Raw genomic sequence first — 27,194 nt, 5'->3', positions numbered from 1 at the left:
TTTTTATTTTGGAGGAGACTTGCCTTCAGTGGGCGGTAGCTCCGTGTCAGTTCTGGCTTTGCAGCCCCTGCCCTGCCTCTCGGACCCATCCCCTGTGTGCCGCTGGTGGCCACGTGGCTGTGGTCTCAGGGTGTGGGTGTGGAGAGGATCAGATCCACACCCGTGCAGCTTGAGGATGGGCTCGAAGCTCATGAGCAGTTTTGTCAGCTGTCTCTTCTGAGCTTCTTCCTCTCTACACTGCCACTGTGGCTTCCCGGGTCCCTGGAGCTTCCCTTCTCCACCCACTGCCAGTGCACCGGGACTGGCTGCCCGTCCCTGCCGTGCACCTCCATGCCTGCACCAGCACTGGAGGAGGACAGACTTGGGGCTCCTTCTGCTCAGTGTCTCCTCCAGGCCACCTGCTGCTCTTTCCTTCTTAGAATGCGGCCCACCTGCCTCTGTTCCCATTCCAGAGCAGGGCTGCCCCTCAGTTCCCTTGAGACTGCAGCAGATTCAGCAGAAGGCAGATAGATGGCCCCCTCTCCCTGAGCTGGCACTGAAGGTGTGTTTAGGCAATGTCTGCCTTCATTTCTTCACCTCTGCTCCAGCTGCAGCGTGGCACTTTCTGTCCGCTGCAGCCGCCCCATACTCTTTGTGATCTTAACCTGTCTGTGCAGCTAGACAGCTGGTGTGAGGCAGCAGAGCACCTGTCTTTTCTATGTCAGTCCCTAGAGTGTTTAGAGCACCACCTGGGAGGTGGCTGCATTCAGGGAGGCTCTGCTGGGCGGATGTGCCGTTGGAGAGATGCTAGCCCTCTGGCACTGTGAGGGGTTGTCAGAGCCTCCAGAATCCTCAGCACCAGCAACTTGGGATGGGGCGGCCCCCATGGAGGGGTGGCGGGAACCGTGTCCCCCACACTGTGGCCCTCCTGGAAGCCAGGAGAGCCTGTTCTCAGTGAGTGTGTGAGGAAAGCTGCACAGGGCCTCCCAGCCCACCAGTCTGAGTACCCTGAGGGATGCGTGACTCCAAGGACTGATCATGCCATGTCAGCCATCTCCAGTGCCCTCAGAAGAGCGGGAAGGGGTTGGAGGCCTGGGTACCCCACCTCGTAGCTTGGCAGGTTCCCCCTCCTCGTCACAGAACAGGGGTCCTTGTGTGTCATTCCAGCCCAGGATGGCAGCCCAGGTGACGCTGGAGGACGCTCTGTCCAACGTGGACCTCCTGGAGGAGCTGCCCCTGCCCGACCAGCAGCCCTGCATCGAGCCCCCACCATCCTCGCTGCTCTACCAGGTGGGTGCCCAGCAGCTGTGGGCGTACAACCTGCACTCCGAACCCACATGACGGTTTTTCTCTTCCTTTCAGCCAAATTTCAACACTAACTTTGAAGACAGAAATGCATTTGTCACTGGCATCGTGAGATACATTGAACAAGCCACCGTCCACTCTAGCATGGTAACACTGCGTGTCTTTGTTTCTCTCTGGGAACAAAGCAAAGGGTGTGTGTGAAGGGGAGATGTATACTTTTTGGTATTATCCCATAGGCTGTGCAGTGAGGAAGAAGGGAAGAAAGTGAATGAAATGCCTTATATCTTTAAGACAGTCTTTGTTTTTCTTTTTTTTTTTTTGAGACGGAGTTTTGCTCTTGTTACCCAGGCTGGAGTGCAATGGTGCAATCTCGGCTCACCGCAACCTCCGCCTCCTGGGTTCAGGCAATTCTCCTGCCTCAGCCTCCTGAGTAGCTGGGATTACAGGCACGTGCCACCATGCCCAGCTAATTTTTTGTATTTTTAGTAGAGACGGGGTTTCACCATGTTGACCAGGATGGTCTCAATCTCTTGACCTCATGATCCACCCGCCTCGGCCTCCCAAAGTGCTGGGATTACAGGCATCAGGCACCGTGCCCAGCCCTTGTTTTTCTTAGTATAAAAACAATGCTCACTCTTTCTGAAAATTCAGTGTCTCTGGCCCAGAGAAAACCTTTGTCAGTGTTTCCAGGGCGTCCTCTGTTAATGCTCGTTCCCTGTCCAGATCTGCACACACACACACCAGGTGTGCGCCCATGTGGGATTTAGATTTATAAATGAATTGCATTATTATGATTCTGCTTTTTTTCTTTTTTTTTTTTTTTTTTAGACAGTCTTGCTCTGCCACCCAGGCTGGAGTGCAGTGGCACGATCTTGGCTCACTGCAACCTCCACCTCCCGGGTTCAAGCAATTCTTGTGCCTCAGCCTCCTGAGTAGCTGGGACACTGGCACCCACCAACATGCCCGGCTAATTTTTGTATTTTTAGTAGAGGTATGGTTTTGCCATGTTGGCCAGGCTGGTCTCAAACTCTAGACCTCAGTTGATCTGCCCACCTCAGCCTCCCAAAGTGCTGGGTTTACAGGCATGAGCCATCGCACCCAGCTGGTTATGCATTTTAATGATCTCATGAACACTTTTTCTTTTTTTTTTTGAGACAGGGTCTCACTCAGGTTGTGCAGGCTGGAGTGCAGTGGTGTGATCAGGGCTCACTACAGCCTCAACCTCCTGGGCTCAAGCAATTCTTCCACCTCAGCCTCCTGAGTAGCTGGGACTACAGGCACATGCCACCATGCCCAGCTACTTTTTAATGTTTTTTGTAGAGGTGGGGTCTCACCACGTTGCCCAGGCTGGTCTTGAACTCCTGGACTCAAGCAGTTTGCCCACCCAGCCTCCCAGAGTACTAGGATTACAGGCCTGAGCCACTGCGCCTGGACAAGAATATTTTGATGTCATGAAAATGTGCTGGAGAAAGCAATCCTTAATGGCTATGTAAACCATTTTGTAAATGTGCACAATTCAACTATTTCTGCATATTTACTTAGTTTTCCCTTTATCTCTTTTTATTATGTAAAAAAAAATGCTGTTGGCCAGGCACGGTGGCTCATACCTGTGATCCCAGCACTGTAGGAGGCTCAAGTGGGCAGATCACCTGAGGTCAGGAGTTCGAGACCAGCCTGGTCAACATGGTGAAACCCTGTCTCTACTAAAAATACAAAATTAGCCTGACACGGTGGTAGGCACCTGTAGTCCCAGCTACTCGGGAGGCTGAGGCAGAAGAATCACTTGAACCCAGGAGGCAGAGGTTGCCATAAGTCCAGATCTCATCACTGCACTCCAGCCTGGATGTCGAGAACGAAACTCCATCTCAAATTTAAAAAAACGAATGGAAAGCAGCAATTTTACAGGAGTGATGACAGTCCTCTTCCCATGGACACTCTGCCTAGATTTTCAGTGCTGTGGCATGCTCCTAGCTTTTCCTTCTGCATACCTGGGGCTGGCAGCCCTGCCTCTAGTCCTCTCTGGGACTGGGCGGTCCTCTGAGCCGGTGAAGAGGCCACGAGGATGCTGTGTGTGCTCACACTGGGCGGGGTGTCTGCCCCAAGCCCTCTGCCTGTGTTCTCAACTGCAGGGCTCATGGCCAGCAGGTTGTTTAGGGCTGGGTGGAGGCGAGGTGTGGCACCCCTCAGAGATGCCTGCACATCACTGACGCCCTTCTCGCCTGCAGAAGCTGTCGGGTGTTTTGAGTGGTCATTGTGGCCCCCAGCACCGTATTTCAGCGTCACTGGCTTCTCGGCAGCTGTCTCTTGGCATACAGGCTACAGTGCTCAGGATAGTTCATGGCGCTTTGTCTAGATATTAGCAGCTGGCATCTGCTTTCCATGCTAGTTCCCCTGCCTGCCTTTGATTTGTCCTGTGTTCTGTTGCAGAACGAGATGCTGGAGGAGGGCCAAGAATATGCTGTCCTGCTGTACACCTGGAGGAGCGGCTCCCGGGCCATCCCGCAGGTGCCCCACCCACCTGTCTCTGCCCCTCTGGCCACACCCTGCCAGGCCCGCCCCCACCCCCCACGCCTGGCCCACTCTCCTCCCGGTTCTTGCTCCACGGCAGGGTGGGATCACTAGCTGTGGCAGCCCCGCGCTGCTTCTGGCTGGACTGAAGCCTCTTATGTCATCCCTGTTCCTTTATTCCCAGGTGAAATGTAACGAGCAGCCTAACAGAGTGGAAATTTATGAGAAAACGTGGAGGTTCTGGAGCCTGAGGTCACAAAACTGATGAATTTTATGTACTTCCAGGTAAAATGGTAAAATAATCTGGGGGTATAACACCGAGGGGCGGGCTGCTAATGCCTTCCTACCCATGGCTGCCACTGTGAATGCCCTAAACAGAGTGCCTGCAGATTAAAGCAACCGTCAACAGTTTCTGAGACAAAAGAGACCAGAGTCTTTGACTGTCTGAAGTTTCACCTGCCCTTTTGGAATCAGCGCTCCTTTCGTGGTTCACTTCTCTTCTCTGAGAGTGAATTCATGTTTCCTCAAGGAGCCTGCTTTCTGTTATTTTCAAGTACAAAATGCTTTGACTTTCTGCGAGCTTGTACTTTTTTTTTTTTTTTTTTTTGAGACAGTCTCACTGTTTTCCAGGCTAGAGTGCAGTGGCGTGATCTTGGCTCATTGCAACCTCCGCCTCCCAGGTTCAAGTGATTCTCCTGCCTCAGCTTCCCGAGCAGCTGGGATTATAGGCACCTGCCACCTATAATCATGCCCAGCTGATTTTTATGTTTTTAGAAGAGATGGGGTTTCACCATGTTGGCCAGGGTGATCTCGAACTCCTGACCTCTAGTGATCCACCTGCTTTGACCTTCCAGAGTGCTGGGATTACAGGCGTGAGCCACTGCTCCCGGCCATTTTGTACTTTTGATTCATCTGGTCTTTCAGGTATTTATTTGCTGTCAGCTTCAACCTGACTGTCCATTTTTGGTGGTCCTCACCCTGGCCTTGGTTAGGCATGGAAGGAGCTTGCCGCTTTTTAAAGAAGTATTTTGGAAACATCTCGATTTTTTATGATGGCGTCCTTTAGCAAAGGGACGAGATGGAACTAACTAGGAGATACATTTTTGTTTTACCTTGAAAGTTACCAAGAAGAAAACATATCTCCCCTTTTCACTTCTGAAAATTAGAGCATCTGAGTTTTACAGATGTTTTACTGGAGCATTTACCTCAGTAATTGTGCTGAAATAATCAGCAGGATTTTGTTACTTTAGTGACGTAGTTGGTACAGTGTAGAACAAGTGATGATGGTCCAGAGCAGGCCGCTGGGAGCTGCTTTCAGTAAGGGGCTGGTTGTCCACACTGTAAACACTTGGGCCTGGAGCCCTGCTGGGCAGATCTTTACTAATGAGGAGCAGTGACTGCAGGTGCTTGAAGCTGGGACATGGGATTGGCTCCTCACTGACCTGCAGTTTTCTGCCCTCCTGCTTCCTCTGCACAGAGAAACGCCATTGAGCGCTTCTGCGGGGAGGGGAGGTGAGGCGCCTGTGCCACGCGGAGAGGAGGAAGGACTTTGTGTCCGAAGCCTACCTGATCACACTGGGCAAGTTCATCAGCATGTTCGCGGTGCTGGATGAGCTGAAGAACATGAAGTGCAGCGTGAAGAATGACCACTCGGCGTACAAGAGGTGACCGCTGGCCTTGCGCCACACCACGGGCCCTCCTGAGAGCACCCAGCTCAGTGGCCTGTCTCACGCATAGCACATTGTGTGTCCATGTGTGTGAAGTCATCACTTCCGGTAGGCAGCAGCTACTTCTCAGTGTCCGGGCTGTGTGAGCAAGCACCTGCTCTGAGGAATAAGGTGAGCGGAGCCAGCAGATAAGTGCATATGGCTTTGCAAAGCTAGAGCAGGCTCTGGGCACCCTGACTGTCCTCACATATCATGGAGGACCTTCGCGCCCCTGGGAACACAGACACGCACAAGATACAGGCCCAGCTCACACAGCACAGGCATCAGGCTCAGGGAGCATCTTGGCAAGGTGGCAGGTGGCCTCTGCAGCCCACCTTGGACATCAGGGCTGCGGTCCTCGGTGCTGGTCATTCACCGGCAGGGGTCCCCAGCACGTGAGCCACCATCCCAGTATCAAAGGGACAGGACCCATGCACAGTCACGGACTGTCTTGAGGTCACACTGCACTTCCAGGTCCTCCACGCAGCTCCCCTCCCTGGCAGTTTTCTTTTTGGTTGTAGAGAGCTTCTAGAGATGCTGAAGAGACAGGCAGAAGAGGTGGGCATGGCCCAGTGTGTGCTTCTGGAGCACTGCAGGGTGGTGGGTGGAAGACAGGCTGGCAGGGCACACAGCGTGCTGCCTCCCGATGTGTTCATTCTGCTTACCCTGTGCTCTGTGCTGTTGAAGACATGTTTTGCTAGAATGAGATGGTGACTTCTATTTCTTCTACTAAGTAAGGCATGTCAGCTCTAAAATTAAATTTGAAGAGACCTTACTTTGCATCTCAATATGCTCTAGTTATGTTGCATTTTAAATCATACAACTGTTGCAATGTCTTTATTTTAAAAAAAACCCAGTTGGGATAAAATGAGGCAGCAGTAGGAGTCGAGCCAGGTCAGGCAGAGTTTTAAGCCTCATTCGTGTGAAATAAGGCAGTGGTCCATTTATCACCTAAAATCACCAGCTCTGCACAGAAGCCTAGATCTTCAGAACTAGAGAAAGGCCTCTGGAGTTGACCTGTGAGCCCCTCTCGGGTTGGAAGTCTGAAGGGTCCTGTTTGATAACAGCATCTGTGGGATCCTGACCTCGGGACTCGATGGTTGGCGTGGGCTTGTGGTCCCAGCCGCACAGCCCAGTCCTGGGTGATTTTCAGCAGCCTTCTCAGCCACTGTTTTGGCTTTTCAGGTGAATGGGGGAGGTGGCCAGCATCAGTGGTTTTCAATATTTAAAAGTACTTAAAAGTTGTGGATTTTTTTCCTTTTAGCAGCAGCGCCTTTATTCTAAAGTCTAGTCTGTAAAACAGTTTACAGATGGGGCTGCTTTGTCAAGGTGGTGGGGAGGATTCCTCTCCAGCAGCCCCCTTCCCCAGTGTCTTCACCACCTCTGGGTTCCGCTGAGCACCAAACAGTGGGCCTGGGGCAGCTCCATAGCTCTTACAGCTGCCTCTTCCTCTGACCTCTGTCTGGGACCCCTGTTGGTTCACCTTCCCAGACCATCACTCCCAAGACCCCCGCCACACACACTCACACATGCACCTGCTGGTAGCTGCTAGTATGACCTCTTCTAAGTGTTATTGCTGAGACAACTCATATGGTTATGGTGAGGCTTGAGGAAAAAAGAAAATAGTATCCTTGACCTCTTCCATAGTCTCCCCACCCACTGCCTCAGCAAGTACTCAGATCAATAAAGCAAACATGGCCAGGTGCAATGGCTCACACCTGTAATCCCAGCACCCTGAGAAGCTGAGGCAGAAGGATCATTTGAGACCCAGCCTGGGTAACATAGAAAGACGCCATCTGTAAAAAAAAAAAAAAAAAAAGCCAAAAAAAACTAGCCAGGCATGGTGGTATGCACCTGTGGTCCCAGCTACTCAGGAGGCTGAGGTTGGAGAATCACTTGAGATCAGGAGGTCGAGGCTACAGTGAGCTGTGTACTCCAGCCTGAGTGACAGAGTGAGACTGTATGTCTATTTAAAAAATAAATAAATAAAATAAAAGGAAACTTTTTTTTTTTTTTTTTTTGAGACAGCATCTCACTAGCCCAGGCTGGAGTGCAGTGGCGTGATCTCGGCTCACTTCAATCTCCACCTCTCCTGGATTCAGGCAATTCTCCTGCCTCAGCCTCCTGAGTAGCCGGGATTTACATAGGTGAACCACCACACCCAACTAATTTTTATATTTTTAGTAGAGATGGGGTTTTACCATGTCGGCCAGGTCTTAAACTCCTGACCTCAAAGTGATCTGCCTGCCTTGGCCTCCCAAAATGCTGGGATTACCGGTGTGAGCGACCATGCTTGGACCAAGAAACATGTTTTAAAAGGCAAAGAATGTTATTCTATCAGTTAATACTAGGTTTAACTGTATGTAACAGTTTAAAGCCCAGTGAAGTTACAGTGGCTTTAAAAAGATGGCAGTTTTTTTCTGTCTCCTGAAAAGTCCTGAGTTAGGTGGTCTGCAGCTGATTGTGGGCTCCCGCTGTCCTGCTGTTCTGCTTCATGTGTTGCCTCGTGGTCCTAGATGGTTGCTTAGGGTCTAGCTGTCTTTTCTGCATTCCAGTCAGCAGGAAGAAAGGGGAAAGTTGGGCTCCACACTCCTTTATGAGTAGACTTTTGAGTGCTTGTCAGTGCTCAGCATGGCCTTGCGGTTTTGTATTGTTGGGCCTCATTGTACAGGTCTTTTTGTGCACACCAAATTGTGTAGCTACAAATTGGTGGCTCTGTCTCAGGACTTTGGGCACCAGTGGTCCCCGAGGTGGCCTGAGGAGGTGTGGTCCAGAGGGTTCCCAGCAGAGAACCTCATCAGTGCCAGCTGTCTTCATGGCAGGGCTTGTGGGAGTCATGGAGGTGGTGGTGACCCATCTCAGACTCAGAGTCTAGAAGCCCTGTGCCCCTAGATGAGGTGGACGTCTTCCAGTGTAGGGCAGAGGCCAGTGTACAGGGGCCCTGCAGGAAGCCCGTCAGCTGTGACCATCAGGGTGGAGAGCTGTCCCAGGCTGTGCAAGACACGTCTAAGTTGGCAGAAGACTGACCTGGAGTACACGGCCAGAGATGCCTGAAAGGGCTGAAATCAAAGCTGGCCTCAGATCAATCCACGTTTCTGCAGATGACTGTAGAGGAAAGGGATCCCATTCAAATCAGGCATTTTTTCTTTTTTATGGGGCATGTTGGTGCATTTTGGGATGAACTCTTTTTGTTTTCAAAGGGCTGCTCAATTTCTACGTAAAATGGCAGATCTGCAGTCCATCCAGGAATCGCAGAATCTGTCCATGTTCCTGGCCAATCACAACAAGATCACACAGGTAAGGCTGGTGTTTGCACACTCAGGTTGTTGGGCTCAGCTGCCGGCCGGGCACCAGGCCTGTGCATGAGTCTCTTGCTCTGTGTTTCAGTCTCTGCAGCAGCAGCTCGAAGTGATTTCTGGCTACGAAGAGCTCCTGGCAGACATCGTGAATCTGTGTGTGGATTACTATGAGAACAGGATGTATTTGACGCCCAGTGAGAAACACATGCTTCTCAAAGTACGTGTGTGGGGATGCCAGCCTGCGGCACTGCTGAGGGACAGCCTTGCTCTTGTCAGTAGGCTGTGCTTGCTTCATCTAGAGTCCTTTTGCCAGCTTTGTCTCATTTGCATGCTGTCATGTGCGTGAACAGTGCCCTGCCCTTGCACACACCTGCACCACAGACTCTCAGCACAGCCACAAGTGTGTCACATGCTGACCCTGGGAGAAGTTGCCAGCCAGGAGGTCTGGGTCAAAAATTCTCTCAGCATTAAGCTGCTCTTCTGTTTTATTTTTGAGGCAGGGTCTTGCTCTTGACCAGCCTGGAGTGCAGTGGCACGATCACAGCTCACTGTAGCCTCAACCTCCTGGGCTCAAGCAATCCTCCCACCTCAGCCTCCCAAGTAGCTGGGACTACAGGTGCATGCCACCATGCCTGGCTAATTTTTAAATTTTTTTTTTTATTTTTATTTTTTTTTTTTGAGACGGAGTTTCGTTCTTGTTACACAGGCTGGAGTGCAATGGCACGATCTCAGCTCGCCGCAACCTCCGCCTCCTGGGTTCAGGCAATTCTGCCTCAGCATCCCGAGTAGCTGGGAATTTTCAAATTTTTTGTAGAGAGAGAATCTTGCCATGCTGCACAGGCTTTTCTCAAACTCCTGGGCTCAAGCAACCCTCCTGCTTTAACCTCTTAAAGCTCTGTGATTACAAGCTTGAGTCACTGCACCCAGCCTTTTTTTTTTATTTATTTGAGACAGGGTCTTGCTCTGTCACCCAGCCTGGAGTGCAGTGGTGCAGAAGACACAGCCCACTGTATCCTCAACCTCCTTGGCTCAAGTAATCTTTCTGCCTCAGGCTCCTGAGTAACTGGGACCACAGGCATTGGCACCAATGCCAAGCTAAGTTCTTGAATTTTTGTAGAGATGAGGTCTTACTTTGCTGCCCGGGCTGGTCTTGAACTCCTGGGCTCAAGCAATCCTCTTGCCTTGTCTCCTGCAAAGTACTGAGATTACAGGTGTAAGCTACCACGCCCAGCCTTTAAGCTGCTTTGTGACAGAGGTTATCCAAGATTCTACTTGTCAAGGATGTGATTCCTAGGATTTCGATACCTGTGTCATCCATCATAATTAAAGTAGCCTTTCGTTGGTTCACCATATTCTTTATTATTATTCATATAATCTGTGTTTTCATCTGTGTTTCTCTTTATTTTTGAGACAGAGTCTCACTCTGTTGCCCAGGCTGGAGTGCAGTTGCACAATCTCAGATCACTGCAATCTCAGATCACTGCAACTGCCATCTCCTGGGTTCAAGTGATTCTCCTGCCTCAGCCTCCCAAGTAGCTGGGATTACAGGCGCCCATCACCACCATGCCCAGCTATCATTTGCGTTTCTCACAGGAAAAATGGGCAGCAGTTCCCTTTGCTCTATTCTTTACCTCTGCAGGGTGGCCTTGGGGGACCCTTTGCTGGGTGTCCCGGCAGTCCAGCCCCCCAGACTCTTCCTGAGCAGGAGAGAACTGGCGGGAACTCAGGGCTGAAGGAGCACTGTCCATGGAGTGCTTTGTGACAGCAGAAACTTTGTGTTTGCACCAGCTGGTGTGGGAGCCCTGGCCGCGAGCCCCTGTGGAGCACTGGAGCGTGCAGTTGGCTAGTCCACGTTAAGAATTTTTAGTTTGTGGCCGGGCACGGTGGTTCACGCCTGTAATCCCAGCACTTTGGAGGCTGAGGCGGCGGATCACTTGAGGTCAGGAGTTCAACACCAGCCTGACCATCATGGTGAAACCCTGTCTCTACTAAAAATACAAAAAAAAAAAAACAAAAAAAAAATAGCCAGGCATGATGGTGATGGGCGCCTGTATTCCCAGCTACTTGGGAAGCTGAGGCAGGAGAATCGCTTGAACTTGGGAGGTGGAGGTTGCAGTGAGCTGAGATTGCACCACTGCACTCCAGCCTGGGTGACAGAGCGAGACTCCATCTCAAAAAAAGAATTTGTAGTTTGCATACACCAAAATGTAACTGGTTACATGTGGCTACACATTGGACGTTACTTTTAATGGCAAAAAAACCACAATTACTTTTGCACCAAGCTAATAGCTCTAGAATAGCCCTGCTGCTTGGGTTATGCTAGTAGAGGATTTGTTTTTTCAGCTTTTAGCAACCGACCTGGAAGCCCAGCCCCCACTTTGTAGCACAGTTTCAGTGAGGATAAAATGATACATTTCGAGCACCAGACAAGCAGCCTAAAGATAGAGCTTTGTGATATGTTTCAAATTGTGCCTTCGAAGTTGTCAGCTGTTACAGTGTAAGTCCTTATGGGTAGTTAAATTTACAGTTCTGAGCTTTATTGCATCATTCATTTTGTGGGTTTTTCAGGTGATGGGATTTGGTCTGTACCTGATGGATGGGAGTGTCAGTAACATCTGTAAGTTAGATGCCAAGAAAAGAATAAACTTATCCAAAATTGACAAATACTTCAAGGTGAGTTACATGTTTTTAGATCAATGTTTTTATTGACTTGTGTGCAGTTTGAATTTTGGGGACGTGAGTCCTGTGTGAAAACCCTGTGTGAAACCATGATTACATCAGGAAATGCTGAGGCTGGGTGGAGTCTGGGACACGTGCTTTCTCCTGTCTGCAGAGGCAACCTCGCTGTCTTTCCTTCTGCTGCACTGGCTTTGCCTGGGTGGAGCTTTATACAGAGGGAATTGTGTTGTTTGTACTCTTCTATGTCTAGCTTCTTTTTTTTTTTTTTTTTTTTTGAGATGGAGTCTTGCTCTATCGCCAGGCTGGAGTGCAATGGCGCAATCTCAGCTCACTGCAACCTCCGCCTCCTGAATTCAAGCAATTCTTACTCCTCAGCCTCCCGAGTAGCTGGGACCACAGGCATGTGCCACCATGCCCGGCTATTTTTTGTATTTTTAGTGGAGATGGGGTTTCACCGTGTTGGCCAGGATGGTCTTGATCTCTTGACCTCGTGATCCACCCGCCTTGGCCTCCCCAAGTGCTGGGATTACAGGCGTGAGCCACCACGCCCGGCCTCTGTGTCTAGCTTCTGTCACCAGCCTCTTGTTTGTGAGGTGCATCCTGGAGGGAGCCTGTAGCTCCAATTCATAACTTTCCATCGTGGTGTAGCTTTCCGTCTTACGACTACACCGTAACTTCTCTGTTCCAGTGTTGACCGTCCTCTGTGGGGTGCATACCCAGGGTATTCCTCTTTAATTTTTTTGTATTCTAATTGTTGCTAGTATATAGAAATGCCGCTGATTTCTTCATGACTGTGAAATCTAGCAACAGGGTAGGTTAATTTTAACATTTGAATAGTTTTTGTAGATGTTGGTTTTTAAATTGTATTTTATTCCTCTCAAACCGAATGTAGAGGTTATTTACAGTTTTTTTGTAATGAATTATTTGCAGAGGTAGCATTCAAACAGAGTAATTATTAGCATTGCACAGTTTCCTTGTGACTAAACATACATAATGACCGTATTTTTTTGTTCTTTGAATACAGCAACTCCAGGTGGTTCCACTATTTGGGGACATGCAAATCACTTGAGCCCAGGAGCTGAAGAAGACCAGCCTGGGAAACATAGTGAGATCCAGTCTCCACAAAAAATAAAACTATTATAATTAGCCAGGCTTGGTGGCATGTGCCTGTAGTCCCACCTAGGTGGAAAGATCACCTGATCCTGGGAGAGGAGGTTGCAGTGATCAGAGAACATGCCCCCCTCACCTCAAAAAACAACAAAAAGAGACGTGGCAGCCAATTGATGCCCAACAGCCATTCCTAACGCCTCTGGGAGGGATCCGCTTAACCCCAGAGGGGAAGGCACACCACCAGTGCCGGACATCCTCCTGGTCCACTTGCACTGGCTTTTCCTGGCCTGGGGCATTTTCCCCAACCACTCATGCATGCAGAAACCATTCCTTGTTTCCAAAAGGGAGGACTTGGAAAATACCTGAGAGGCACCTCCCAGGGCCAGACCCTATGAGAGACGGTGACTGGGTACATTTGCCAGAGAGGGCACGGGAAGGTGGCCTCTGAGGGAGGCCCCTGTGGCTGCTCAGCTGGCTGGGCCACCACTGCAGGGCACCCAGGAGCACAGCAGGGCTGCTGCAACCACAATGCTGGTAGTGCCACCACCATGCAGGGCCACACCTCACTGGCCACCCTGGCCAACCTGCTCCCCAGCTATGCCTTGGCAGTTCAGCAATGTCCTTCCGTGAGTGGATGGTTAGAAGGGTAGTGGAGGGAAAGAGGGCTTGGGAGAGATACAGTGGAAGGGGAATGCATTTGACTCAGTGATGAACTTTATGACGTGGGGTGACAGAATGGAACAACCTGGAAGGAGTTAGAAGACTCTGGAAGAGTTCTGGACCAGGTTACTTGGTGCCCAGGAGATAATTAGTTTAGATGGTAAAACTGAGGCCCGACCAAGTAGAGGAAGAAGACCAAGATCTTACTATTGGATTATTTTTTTCCCTTTATTTCAATCACAGTTCTCTCATCAAAATATTACTGGTTGGCACTTCATTTCATACAATATAATCATAGTTTTTGTGAAAACAAAAGGACTATGCCCCATTAATAAAATACAAATGATTTAAAAATGATTTTATCACAGATTCGTTTCTTTTGAAATGTGTATTAGGGATGTATATTTTATAAATATTTAATATAACTCTACTATGTACATATAAATACAAAATAAAGCCTATTATATAAATACAACTACAAATAAACAGCAGAGCCTCTCGGCAGTGTCTTCTGGAATTTTTGAGAAGGTTACCAAGATGAAGTGTAGAACACTAGCTATACGGTGCAGGCTCACATATGGATTGGTATGGGTATAATTTTAAATATAATTTTGATCTGACACAAATTCACATATAAACATTTTTGTTTTTGTTTTTTTGAGGCAGGGTCTCATTCTGTCGCCCAGACTGGAGTGCAATGGCATGATGCTGGCTAATTGCAACTTCTGCCTCCCAGGCTCAAGCAGTTCTCCTGTCTCTGCCTCCTGAGTAGCTGGGATTACAGGTGCATGCCACTAACACCCAGCTAATTTTTCATTATTATTCTCTTTTAGTACAGACGAGGTTTCACCATGTTAGCAAGGCTGGTCCACTAAAAGAACTGCACTTTGTATTTTTAAGATTGCTGGGAAACATTTGAGTCTCTTATTGAGAATTAAAGAGGATAATGAGGTATATTCCCTGCTCAGAGAGGATACACATAGCTGTTACAGAAATAGCGGCATTATTCCCCAAAAAACCCAAGTCTGATATGATGAGGACTTCCCTTCATTCGCTGACATCCAGTGCCTACCGACTGCAGTCAGAGTGCAAGAAGACCCTCCCGGGGGACCCAGGTTCACCCACAGATGTCCAGCTGGTCACACAGGAGGTCATCCAGTGTGCATACAACATCGCCAAGCATCTGGTCACCATCACCACCAAAGAGAACAACTGACACGAGCAGGGCGCCACCTCCCCTTTTTTTATTTTTTAAGTGAGGTTAGCCACCTATCTCAGCAAACCCTGTGTGGGGTGGGTAATGGCTGAGAGACTGACCCTGTGCATCCTGACATTAAAGGCCAGCTCACTTGGCATGGACTTCCCTCTGCAGCCACACACTCACGTACACACACACACTCACACATGCTCATGTAACCCACACTTCCTAGTTCAGATCACCTCTCACCTTCAGTGAGGTCTGTAAAATGGGTTGGGGGTGTAACATGGACCCATGGGTGCTGCAAACTGCTGCAATGACATTTTCCTGAAAAGGGTCATCTGAAACCACTTTGGACACAGCGTCCTGGTGCCTGTGCAAATCTCCTCAGACTCTCGGTGCATCTGCGAGCTGCTGTGCACAGTCACTACATAGTGGCCCTCAGGAAGCCATGGGCACACCAGTGCCACAGCAACCCCAGGGTGCCGGATGACTTTGTCCCTCCTGGACGCGCTCCCACCCTGCACCTTCTGCCCCAGCCCCACCTGCCCGGCTCATACCCACCACAGGCTCTTGCTTGGGTTTGGCTTAGGTTTGTCTGTGGTGTCCAGAAGGCCTGTGCCAGTCCATTTTCACATTGCTATGAAAGAATGCCCAAGGCTGGGTAAAGTGTAAAGAAAGGAGTTTTAAGGCTGGGCGCGGTGGCTCGTGCCTGCAATCCCAGCACTTTTGGAGGCCGAGGTGGGTGGATCACGAGGTCAGGAGATGGAGACCATCCTGGCTAACATGGTGAAATCTCTCTCCACTGAAAAGACAAAAAAAAATTAGCTGGGTGTGGTGGTGCGTGCCTGTAGTCCCAGTGACTTGGGAGGCTGAGATAGGAGAATTACCTGAACCTGGGGGGGTGGAGGTTGCAGTGAGCCGAGATCACACCACTGCACTCCAGCCTGGATGACAGAGCGAGACTCCATCTCAAAAAAATAAAAAAAAGAAAAAGAAAAGAAAGGAGGTTTAACTGGCTCATGGTGCTGCAGGCTGCACAGGAAGCTTGGCTCCTGGTGAGGTGTCAGGAAGCTTCCATGGGTGGTGGGAGGTGAAGGGAACCCGTGCATCCCAGGGCGAGAGCTGGAGCAAGAGGGGGCAGGTACCAGGCTCTTTAAACTGCAGATAAAGTCCAGCCCAGCCCAATCCATGCCTCGATTTTGTACTTGTGAGACCCTGAGCAGGGATGCAGCCTGACTGCTGGTCCACGGAGCTGTGGGTGATGAATGTGAGCTGCTGTGGCTGAATTAGGGTCACCGGTTACCCACAATAGGGAAATAACATGCTCAGTGCCCTCCCTATCCTCCAGTGTCTCCGCAAAGCACAGCCGGGTTCAACCTCACATTCATTCGAAATACCAGGTGGTTTCTGTTTCCCAAATGGATCAAAACAGAAGCAGTCATCAAATTCAACCTTGAACAGTAAAAGGGTGTCTCTCACTGCCTGCAGGAGGCCTCCTCCCTGCACACATGGCAGCCCCTCACTTCTTTCCAAGGTGCCAAAGAGTTTTGCTCCCAAGAGAACTGTCCTCATGTGGCTCTGAAATCCACCTTCTTGCCAATCCTAACTTGTGTGGTGTGCCTTTAGGCTTCCCAGTATATGAAACCCAGGCCCTCCCCTCCATCAGAAAGTCCTCTTGGGCTGAGCCCCACAGGTCCCCGCTGTCTCCTGGCTGGTAAAACCATGGAACCCTCTCTGCTCAGCAGTTTAAAGAGCCTGGTACCTGCCCCTGCTTGCTCCAGCTCTCACCCTGTGACATGTGGGCTCCCTTTACCTTCCACCACCTGTGGAAGCTTTCTGAGGATGTCCCATTATCTTATGGCAGTATTCATTTGTAATACATTTTCCCTATTAAGTCATAGTTTCTCTGTTGTTAGACTGTGGCATGTATCCTGACAAAGCACTGCTTCATGAGGAAGACAGTGCAGTCATGAAGCCTCAGCGCTTGAAAGAGAAGGCAGGACCCAACTGCATGTTTATTCTAAAACACCTCTAAGTAAAACAGGCACATAGCGCCATAAAAGAAGAGGCTTGAGGGCTGGCAAATTAAATGGGAAAAAAAACGTATTAAAGTTTTATAAGTGTAAAAAAATAAATTAATGGGATTGTTATTAAAATATTCATAATATGGATACTTTAATATGGATGTAGCTGAAATGCAACTCTAGTTATCAAGAAGTTTTCAATACAACAAGCACATTAGGAAGTCTCCAGTGATTAACTAAACATGTACATTCAACTACTGACCCACCTACCCATCCACCTACCCATCTACTCATCTACCTATCAATCTGTCCATCTACCTACCCATCTACACATCTACCTACCCATCTACACATCTACCTATCAATCTGTCCATCTATCTACCCATCTACACATCTACCTACCCATCTACTCATCTACCTATCAATCTGTCCATCTACCTACCCATCTACCATCTACCATCTACCTACCTATCTACACATCTACCCACCCATCTACCCATCTACCTACTTATCTATCCATCTACTTATTCATCTACCCATTAACCTACCCATCTTCTCATCTACCTACCCATCTGCCTATCCACATATCTGCATATCTACCTACCTGTCTGCCTACCCATATCCCAATCTACTTACTCCTCTCATCTACCTACTCATCTACCCATATCCCCATCTACCTACCAATTCACTCATCTACCTATCCATCTCATCTACCTATCCATCTCCTCATCTACCTACACATCTTTGCATCTATCTACCCATCTACCATCTACCTATCAATCTGTCCATCTACCTACCCATCTACTCATCTACTCACCCATCTGTTCATCTACCTACAAATCTACCCATCTACCTACACATCTTTTCATCTACCTACACATTCACCCATGCTCCTGTCTGCCTGAGTACACACATTTACATGCAAGAATCATAAATCAAATGTGCTATGACAGTAACTTTGGGAAATCTGAGTAAAGAGTAATCACTTGTACTATTTTAAGAACACTTTGGAATCTTTCAACTATTTCCAATTTAAATAATTCTAACGTGGCCCAGAAACTCAGCGCCTCAAGAGGAATGAACAGCTGGAGCACTCACTGCCTTTGACGTTCTCTGGATCCACCACTCTGCTCCGTGTCTGGGGACTTGGGCTGAAAATGAGCACAGAGTTTAGTGACTGCAGTGGCAGAATCTGGGCCGTGCTGGGTCAGGCCTGACACATCTATTATGGATTACAGAGTCTTCATTCATGGAAAATGGTCACTGCAGTGCCACAAGGTCACAGTGTGCTGTGGCCATTTTCCATGAGTGTCTGGGCCAGGCCTGCCACATCACATCTATTACAGATTACATAGTCTTCATTCATGGAAAATGGTCACCGTGGCACCACGAGACATCACAGCGTGCTGAGACCTAGAGTAGGTGCAGTGGCTCTGGTGGTGCCTCCCCCACACATGCTGCTGGGTGGACACAGTGAGCTGCCATTTCCTCCCAAAGTCAATGTCAGATATGGAGGTGTACTGTGCAGACTTCCCTACAGACAGCACATGCTGCTGGCTGCAAGAAGGCCAGTGAGCCCACAGCCCCCACCATAGGGCCACACTCTTCCAGCACACAGCCAGCAATGGAGCTCTGGAGGGCTTCCCCGGGGCTCCCCTCACTGGGGGCCCAGCCTGGGTTCCCTCAGGGCCCATCACATATACACCTGCCATGTCCGCATCTGCCACATCCACACCTGCTGTCTTCTGCACCTGCTGTGCACCTGCTGTCTGCACTGTGATGTGAGGCTTCCCTTGTCCAATCTCCAGCCTGGGCCTCGGCCTGACCTTTGCTTTCTCTCCTCTCCTGACTTCATCTCAGCATCTGCTCATCAGAGAACTTAAAGGCACATTCCATATCTGTCCACATCATTTATGCGTTTGCTTCTAAAGTGCTTTCTGAGCAGTAATAATATGCTCACAGGTAAGAACTTCAGATGAGAAAATCAGGCACTGTTGGTTTAGGTATCTTGTGATTGTCCACGTCTCTTGAGGTGACGTGTGACATCGTAGTTCCGGATGGGAAGACCCTCGGCAGACATGACCCAGCAGCAGAAGGAGCCGTCCCTGGCTGTCCCTGAGCTGCTTCTGGACCTCAGTAAAATGACCAGTTCACACAGGTGCCACTGTCCAGTCTCAAATTGCAAATGAGACATTCCATATGTTTTGCAATGGTAAGATGCAGAATTGTCCTTTAATAGGTTTTTGAATGTATAGCATCAAAATTATGATATAATAAGAAAAATAAGCAGCAACATGCTCACAAAATACTACCGGTTTTGAAGAAAACGCTGACCCCATGTATTTGGAAGCCAAAATGGCCTCTTTCACTTTCAGAATCATCTGTTCACTCTCCATTTTCCAAAGAATGGCACCTACTTCTTCTTGAAAATGTGAGGCCTTTTCAACAAAAGCCAAAATAGACAAATGGGACCTAATTAAACGTCACAGCTTCTGCAAAACAAAAGAAACAGTCATTAGAGTGAATCGGCAACCAACAGAATGGAAAAAAAAATTTGCTGTCTACCCATCTAACAAAGGGCTGATATCCAGAATGTATAAAGAACTAAAACAGATTTACAAGAAAAAAACAAATAAGCCCATTCAAAAGTGGGCAAAGGATATGAACAGACACTTTACAAAAGAAGACATACATGAGGCCAACAAACATATGAAAAAATGCTCATCATCACTGGTCATTAGAGAAATGCAAATCAAAACTACATTGAGATACCATCTCACGCCAGTTAGAATGGCGATCATTAAAAAATCTGGAGACAACAGATGCTGGAGAGGATGTGGAGAAATAGGAACACTTTTACACTGTTGGTGGGAGTGTAAATTAGTTCACCAATTGTGGAAGACAGTGTGGCGATTCCTCAGGGACCTAGAAATAGAAATTCCATTTGACCCAGCAATCGTTCTACTGTAAGGACACACGCACATGAATGTTCGTTGCAGCACAGTTTACAATAGCAAAGACCTGGAACCAACCCAAATGCCCATCCATGATAGACTGGACAGGGAAAATGTGGCACATATACACCATGGAGTATTATGCAGCCATCAAAAACGATGAGTTCGTGTCCTTTGTAGGGACATGGATGAACTTGGACACTATCATTCTCAGCAAACTGACACAAGAACAGAAAATCAAACACTGCATGTTCTCACTCATAGACGGGTGTTGAACAATGAGAACACATGTACACAGGGAGGGGAGCCTCACACACTGGGGTCTGTTGGGGGAAATAGGGGAGGGACAGCAGGGGTGGGGAGAGATAGCATGGGGAGAAATGCCAGATATAGGTGAAGGGGAGGAAGGCAGCAAATCACACTGCCATGTGTGTACCTATGCAACAATCTTGCATGTTCTTCACATGTACCCCAAAACCTAAAATGTAATAAAAAATTTTAAAAAAGAAAATGTGAGGCCTTTTAAGAACTAAGAATTTCCAAAATATTACTTCACAAATTAATTTAACCACATGAAGAAATGCTCATTTCCATCCCTTGTATGTAAGTGTATGTTTTGGTCAAAAAAGTAAGGAACCATTGTTTTGTTTTTTGTTTGCGTTTTTTGGAGACAGGGTCTCACTGTCACCCAGACTGGAGGGCAGTGGCACAATCATGGATCACTGCAGCCTCCACCTCCCAGGATCAAATGATCCTCCCACCTCAGCTTCCTGAATAGCTGGAAATACAGGTGCATGCCTGGGTGATTTTTTGTTTCTGTTTTGCAGACCAGACTTCACCACGTTGCCCAGGCTGGTCTGGAACTCCTGGGCTCAAGTGATCCTCCGGCCTCGGCCTCCCAAAGTGCTGGGATTACAGGCGTGAGACGAGGCACCTGGACAGGCCATTGTTCTCTAATAGCATTTTAATCTTGCAGATTTCTCATATGTGAAAAAACAGTTAACTTTTATAAGTGTTAGATTTTTTTAATTGAAAGCTATAATGGGATTTAATCTGTTTTAATTTGATGTTTGAACCTCAGATCTACAAAATATCTGACGAAGGAATACAATCTGTAAAACTTACTATGTAGTCACACAAAATTAAGCTGAAAACCATGATAGACTGTTTACATCCTCTCCTTGGCTGCAAAGGGTTGTGACTGATCCTGTTCTTTCTTCTGTACAATTGTTGTTTCTCATGGGATTTATTTTCTCATTTCATTGTGACTGTAGTTGTCAACTTTATCTTTTCTATTTACTTTTTGTGTCTCCCTAAAGCTTTATTTTCAGACATCATTTCATTTTTCTGTTAAAAGCAAGCAGTATCATGAGCAATACATTTCATGCCGTGGCATTAGACACTCCGTTATTGCTGTCTTAGTGCTTCTGCTTTTTCCTGGGTTAGTACAAAGTAGGCAGCGTTCCTTAAGGAGCCAGGCATAGGAGCAGCCTGGAAGCCCAGCTGGGCTGTGGGGACGGAAGGTCCCTCCCTCCAGAGGCTCCTCCTGTGGCCGGTCCTCCTAACCAAGTGTCCCAGGCATGAGGGCCTCGCTTCTGCTGGCTGGCACTCGCCCCCTCACCATCACTCCCCCTCCTTCACTGGTGCACCTGCAATCCGCACTCCCAAGGCCTGAGGCCCACACACAACAGGCAAGGCCTGGGTCTACGTCAGGAGGACACTGAGGGAACAAGCAAGGCCAAGCACTGCCATCCTGGAGCTATACACTCCTGTGTGCATGTGTGTACATGCATGTGCAAGCATACACACATGCATGGATGCTACTGCCTATGTGTGCATGCATGTTTTAGACCATAAACCTCCAGTGGCAGAAGTTGCTACAGAAAACAAGTTATTTTATAAAAGCCAGGACACACTACGTGGCTTTGTAACTTGCCCATTTAACTCCATAGATATCAATTCTTACTGGGGTTCAGTCACCAAATAACTTGAGTTCTCCCCATCTGCCCCAGCAAACCCACTCCTCTCTCTCTTCACTGAAAACTTGCTCAGCCTCAGACCATTTTTCATCATGTTCAAAATACTGGCCAGGTGCAGTGGCTCATGCCTTTAATCCCAACCTTCTGGGAGACCAAGATAGGCAGATCTCTTGAGTCCAGGAGTTTGAGATCAGCCTGGGCAGCATAGCAAAACCCCATCTCTACAAAAAATATTTTTTTACAAAATTAGCTGGGCATAGTGGCAGGCACCGGTGGCTCCAGCTACTTTGGAGGCTGAGGGGAGAGGATCACTTGAAGGAGGCTGAGGCCGCAGCGAGCTATGATCGCGGCACTGCACTCTAGTCCCAGCTTGGCAACAGACCAAGATACTATCTCAATAATAATAATCCCAAAGAAGTTGCAGCCCTCTGAGAAACACATGGCATGGCTCCAAGGCACTTTGGCCGGACGGTCATGAGGCCTGTGTACACCCAGGTGCCAGGCATGACTGGGACACCATCTGCCCAAAACCATGGGTGGCAGGGGCTCCCGGATTACCAAGGAGACACGTGGCCTCTCAATCTGCAAGTGAGGTGGCAAAGTCTGGCTTTGAAAAAGCCAGGGAAACAGAGGCTGTGCCCTTCCAGAGTGGCCGAAGCTGGGCCTATGGATCCCAGTGGGCACTCGGAGCAGAAGGTGTGGTCCCCACTCCAACCAGCCTCCCCCACAGCAGACACAACCTCTCCCTGAGGCTTAGAGGTCTGCTGGGAAGCAGGTGTCACAGAAAAGAGTGGGGGGCTCCATCCCGGTTCCCTCCCCCACTCAACATTCCTGCCTCCTCCCTCCCCTAACCATGCCGGGTCCCTGTGCTGTCTCAACAGTACCATCCCCTTCTCCCTGGGCTCCCCCCGAGCCTCTTGCTATTGGTTGGGGGCCCCAGCCCATCAGGCTGCCCTCGAGGCCCAGCCACATGGCTCCAACTCCACTGCCTTGTACGGAAGGCGTCTACACAGGAGGCTCAGGCCCTCGTCGTGCCAAGTGGTAACCACTCAGGGGCCCCGCTATCCTCATTCCCCTCTCTGGGGGTCCCTGGTGACCACCTCCACAAAACATCCACGTTGCTGAGTGCTGGACCAAGGGAACACTCCAAAGTCGATTTTTGCTACCTGGGTCTCCAGCGCTGCTGCACTGGCTGTGTGTGACTCTGCACTGGCTGCGTGTCTGACTGTTGCTGGGCACCTCCCATCCACATCTGCTCTGAGGCTGCTGAGTTTTGACAAAATCATGGCGTGGCCTCATTCCATAGCTTTCTATGTTGTTAAACATTCTACAACATGATGTCAATAATTTAACATATTCCCAACACTAAAAACAGTGCAGCGATTTGGTTCAATCTGAGCCCACATTCTGGACTATTTTCAGGGCAAATTCCCAGATGGGAAGTCGCAGGCCACGGGGCATGAAAGACTCAGCCCTGTCTTCCTTTTTGCCAATGGCTCACCTGAAATGCTGTGGCAGATGGGGTCGTCAGCCCTGCTTCCTCCGTCCCAGGACAAAGGCCGTTTGTTTGTTTGGTTGTATTAGAATCTATCAGGTCGAGAGGTGGACAGCTCTTACAAAGGTTGGTGGCTCCTTTGGGGTACGTGGTATAAAGCAGAGCAGATCGGATGCTGTCATCAAGTGGAGAAGGAGGGAGGTCTGAGAACACTTTTTCCTCTTGGCATCTCAGGGGACCCTGCAGCCAGGTCACCCTCAGCAGAGCAAAGTCAGGCATGAACTCCAAGAAAGGGGCTTCTGCTGGTGCGGCGGCTCACGCCTGTAATCCCAGGACTGTGGGAGGCCAAGCTGGGAGAATGGCCTGCGCCCAGGAGTTTGAGGCCAGCCTGGGCAACACGGTGAAACCTCATCTCTACAAAAAAATTTTAAAAATTATCCTGGCCTGGTGGTGTGTGCCTGTGATCCCAGCTACTTGGGAGGCTGAGGTGAGAGGATCGCTTGAGCCCAGGAGGTCAAGGCTGCAGAGAGCTGCAACTGTGCCTCTGCACTCCGGCCCTGGTGACAGAGCAAGACTTTGTCTCGAGAAATTAAAAAATTAAAACAAAAAAGAACAGAGCTTCTCCTGTCACCATGACACTGCACACAGCAACGTTCATCCTTCATTTTCAGCTTGGGAGTCACTGTCCTTGGTGTTGTACCAGGTTCTGAATAACAATTCTGGCTCCAGTCTCTCAATACCAAAGTGTTTCATCATTCCAGAGGCGGTGCATATTGCCCCAAAGTGAATGATTTTATAACAGCAGTTTTCCAACTTATTGTTTGCCATGTTTCTTTCTTGCAATCCATTTTTCTCTATTATTTCAATAAAACAGGATTCATTATTGTCCTAAATTCCAGGCTCTAATATTTCTGGAGCAAGGTGTATTGAGTGCTGAATCACTGTTCACCATAAAAATCAAAATTTAACGCCCTCCATTAATTTTTAATTTCGACAAGATAAAAATGCTTTACTTTAAAGTCATCTGAAGGTGCTTCCTAGTGATGACTTTTTGCTAGCATTGGCTACTGAATTCAGTGAAAATGCCCACAATCTGTAATGAAATTTCTTTTTTGGCCTTGATTAAAGTTGAATGGACTTTGAAGTCTTAGAGGCAAAACACCATAGTTGCTACATGGGCATTGAGATTAGCAACATTTAAGTTAAGGGGAAAAGACAGACTCTTCATAGGGCATGTTGGAGAGGGAAAACGTTAAGTCAAAAGTATTTGCCATGGTTTAACTGTAATCAACTACTCAGTTGTTTCATACTACAAAGTCCTCATCTTGACAAATCAACAAATATGATTAACAACATTCTTGGCAATGTCCTCCCTCTTGGAGGGTGCGGAGACTGCTGGGATGGTTGTCCGGCCTCTGCCCACAGGTTCCAGCAGGAACCCGAGAATGCCTGAGCAGCCAGCCCTGAGCCACACTCCTAGCTCCATTTTGATTTTGCAAATGGAAAAAAATGTTTAAATACTTGCATTAAAATTTCATTTTTGAAAGTTCTGCTTATCTTTTTTTTTTTTTAAAATGGAGTCTCACACTGGCACAATCTCGGCTCACTGCAACCTCTGCCTCCCAGGTTAAAGTGATTCTTCTACCTCAGCCTCCAGAGTAGCTGGGATTACAGGCACACGCCACCACGCCCAGCTGATGTTTGTATTTTTGTAGAGACGGGTTTCATCATGTTGGCCAGGCTGGTCTTAAACTCCTCACCTCAGGTAATCCACCCGCCTCAACCTCCCAAAGTGCTGGGATTACAGGCGTAAGCCACCTTGCCCAGCCCTGCTTATCTCTTTATGAGCAGAATTTGTCACCTTTCCCTTGAGTAGAAAATCCAGATGAGCAGTTTCTGTGAGTCCCTGATAATTCTCATCTTCAGACATCTGTCCCCTGCACAGGGACGCAGTGCTGGGCTCCTCACTAGGGTTTGCAAGCGCTCTGCTGTGGCCATCCCGGTCCATGTCAACAGGTGCACCTGCACACAGGTGGCCAGGCACACACTGAGGAGGAGACATGTCGTGTCACAGAAGCTACTATCACGTCTCAGAGGCCGATAGAAGGTGAGTGAGTGCAGGGCTGCCTTCTCAGGCACTTTCTGCACATTTGACCTGGTGAGTTCCTGCAGGTGGTTTTCCTGGCCTGCGCCTCTCTGCTCCCCAACAGCACACACAAGTTCGAGTTGCCTCATGCCACTCCCAGTACTTGATTTAGGTTTCTGCCTTTTTAATTTCAGCATGTAGTAAGTATACAGAGGCATCACATTTGGGTTTTAATCCTTGTTTCCTGAAGAGTAATGATATGAGCCCTTTTAACACATTTACCAGCTATTTGGATATTTTCTTTCTGAAGCACTGGTACAAGTTTCTAACTATTGTGCTACTGAGCTGTGTCTCTTGTCTCATGGATTTATAGATGATTTTGTGTGTATATTGGCTAGAAGTCCTTAGATACATGCATATGTAGACAGAGAAACAGACTAGGAGGAGGGCGTGTGATGTCCTCACCAGCATCTCACTCTGGCTTTGCAACCACAGCTTTATGAAAACAAATGAAATGTTATTCACTGCACCCAGTCGGCTTCAAACAATAGGCCAGTGCTGCCCAAGAACGACCAGTGGATGGCGGGGGAGACGGCGAGGCAGGTCAGACTCGTCCTCAGCAAGGTGGCCTCTTCCACCCTCCCCAAACACACACATATGCCGACACAGGAACACACAGAGACAGAAGCGTATGTGCAGACACACAACCATGAAGCACAGAAAGGCACCTGTACACACTGACAAGCCGAGACAATTTCTGAAACAATGTTTATGGAAATTCTTATCCAGAATGATGAATGTTTTGTATGTGCCGACTAGGGATCTGCCGTGAAGTCATTTCTACTGGGCTGAGGATCAATTATGTGTGAGTAGAATGACACCTCCAGAGACTCGGAATGCAGAAGTCCACGAGCCCCAGCAGACCAGCCGCTCTGAGGGTCCCCTCCTCTGCCTCCTCCTTCTGGTCACTCTCACATGTGTGTTCCCCACACAGGCAGAAGGCCACAGGCACCTCCCTCAGGCCACATACCCACCTCCAGGGGAGCACAGAGACCCAGTGGCCTGGCAGGAGTGAGCAGACGCATTTAGTCCACGGAAACCCAGGAAACACACACAGGAACTCGCTTTGATCGGTGACTCCATGTCATTCCCCGTCTTGAATGTCATTTGACAACCTGTTGCATGGTCAGACCTCACCTGCGTTTGGCTACAGCCCCGCCAGCCACAGTCCCTGGGGGAATCGGCTCCAGACTGCGGGTTCCCTCGTTCTGCAGCTGACGATTCACCCTGTTAAAAGCAAAAGCTAAACTCTTCCCAGCTCCATGTTCCCTTCCACCCAATGCCCCACTGCAGAAGCCTTTTAAACAATTGTGTTCCCCTGCACGGAGAGAAGTCATTTCCCTCTCTGAGTGATGCTTGTGAGACTCCAGTCCTGCTTGGAGTTGTCCTGCCTCTCTGGATGAAACCAATGTACATCTTACATATATTAATAATGCCTCATATCTCCCTAAAATGTACAGAACCAAGCTGTGCCCTGACCTTGGGCACACGTCATCAGGACCTCCTGAGGCTGGGTCACGGGCACATTCCTCAATCTTGGCCAAATAAGCTTTCTAAATTGACAGACCTGTCTCAGATATTTGAGGCTCACAAATTGCAAGACACTTCTTTCCTAGAAGATGTTTACTGAAATAAATATTGACCATTCCCGATATTTTTACTTTATCATTGTGAATCTACTTATTCTGAAATACAGTAAAACGTTTTACCACACTTTCCAATCAATAAATTACCTTGTCCACATTGCCTTAGGACATCATATGAGGCTGAATGTGTTAGAAAAATCATGATTAAAAAGTTTAAGAAATGAGCCCAGGAGCAGTGGCTCACACTTGTGTAATACCAGGACTTTGGGAGGCCAAGGTGGGTGGATCATCTGAGCTCAGCAATTTAAGATCAGCATGGTGAAACCCTGTCTCTACTAAAACTATAAAATAAAAATTGGCTGGGTGTGGTGGTGCATATCTGTAATCTCAGCTACTCAGGAGGCTGAGGCAGGAGAATCGCTTGAACCCAGAAGGCAGAGGTTGCAGTGAGCTGAGATTGTGCCACTGCACTCCAGCGTGGGGGACAGAGCATAGTAATAGTAATAATAGAAAAAGGCAAAAATTTAAACACATAAACAGAAACATGGCAAAAGAGCTGAACC

The 27,194-nt window shown here is 48.6% G+C and overlaps 1 protein-coding gene across 14 annotated transcripts in view; it reads right to left on the bottom strand.

Moving 5' to 3' along the window:
- Positions 1–27,194, bottom strand: part of LOC105708894 (putative tripartite motif-containing protein 64B) — a 233,499-nt gene that overhangs the window by 186,582 nt on the left and 19,723 nt on the right. For 3 of the 14 annotated variants that reach the window (XR_010344576.1, XR_010344578.1, XR_010344579.1), the window contains 2 exons: positions 22,906–26,272; positions 13,456–18,963 (listed from right to left, as the gene is read on the bottom strand). The exons of 6 other annotated variants lie outside the window; for them this stretch is intronic. The gene's annotated coding sequence lies outside the window, so the exon portion shown is untranslated. Of the gene's footprint in view, positions 1–13,455; positions 18,964–22,905; positions 26,273–27,194 lie in introns of those variants that run through there. 5 more of the 14 variants (XR_010344582.1, XR_010344581.1, XR_010344583.1 and 2 more) reach the window with 5 other exon arrangements.

Source organism: Aotus nancymaae, unplaced genomic scaffold, assembly GCF_030222135.1.
Source record: "Aotus nancymaae isolate 86718 unplaced genomic scaffold, 86718_ANA_hifiasm-v0.15.2.pri h1tg000029l, whole genome shotgun sequence".
NCBI classification, from domain to species: Eukaryota; Metazoa; Chordata; class Mammalia; order Primates; family Aotidae; genus Aotus; species Aotus nancymaae.
Note: the sequence above shows the minus strand (reverse complement) of the source record. Positions and strands in the feature narration are given on the sequence as shown.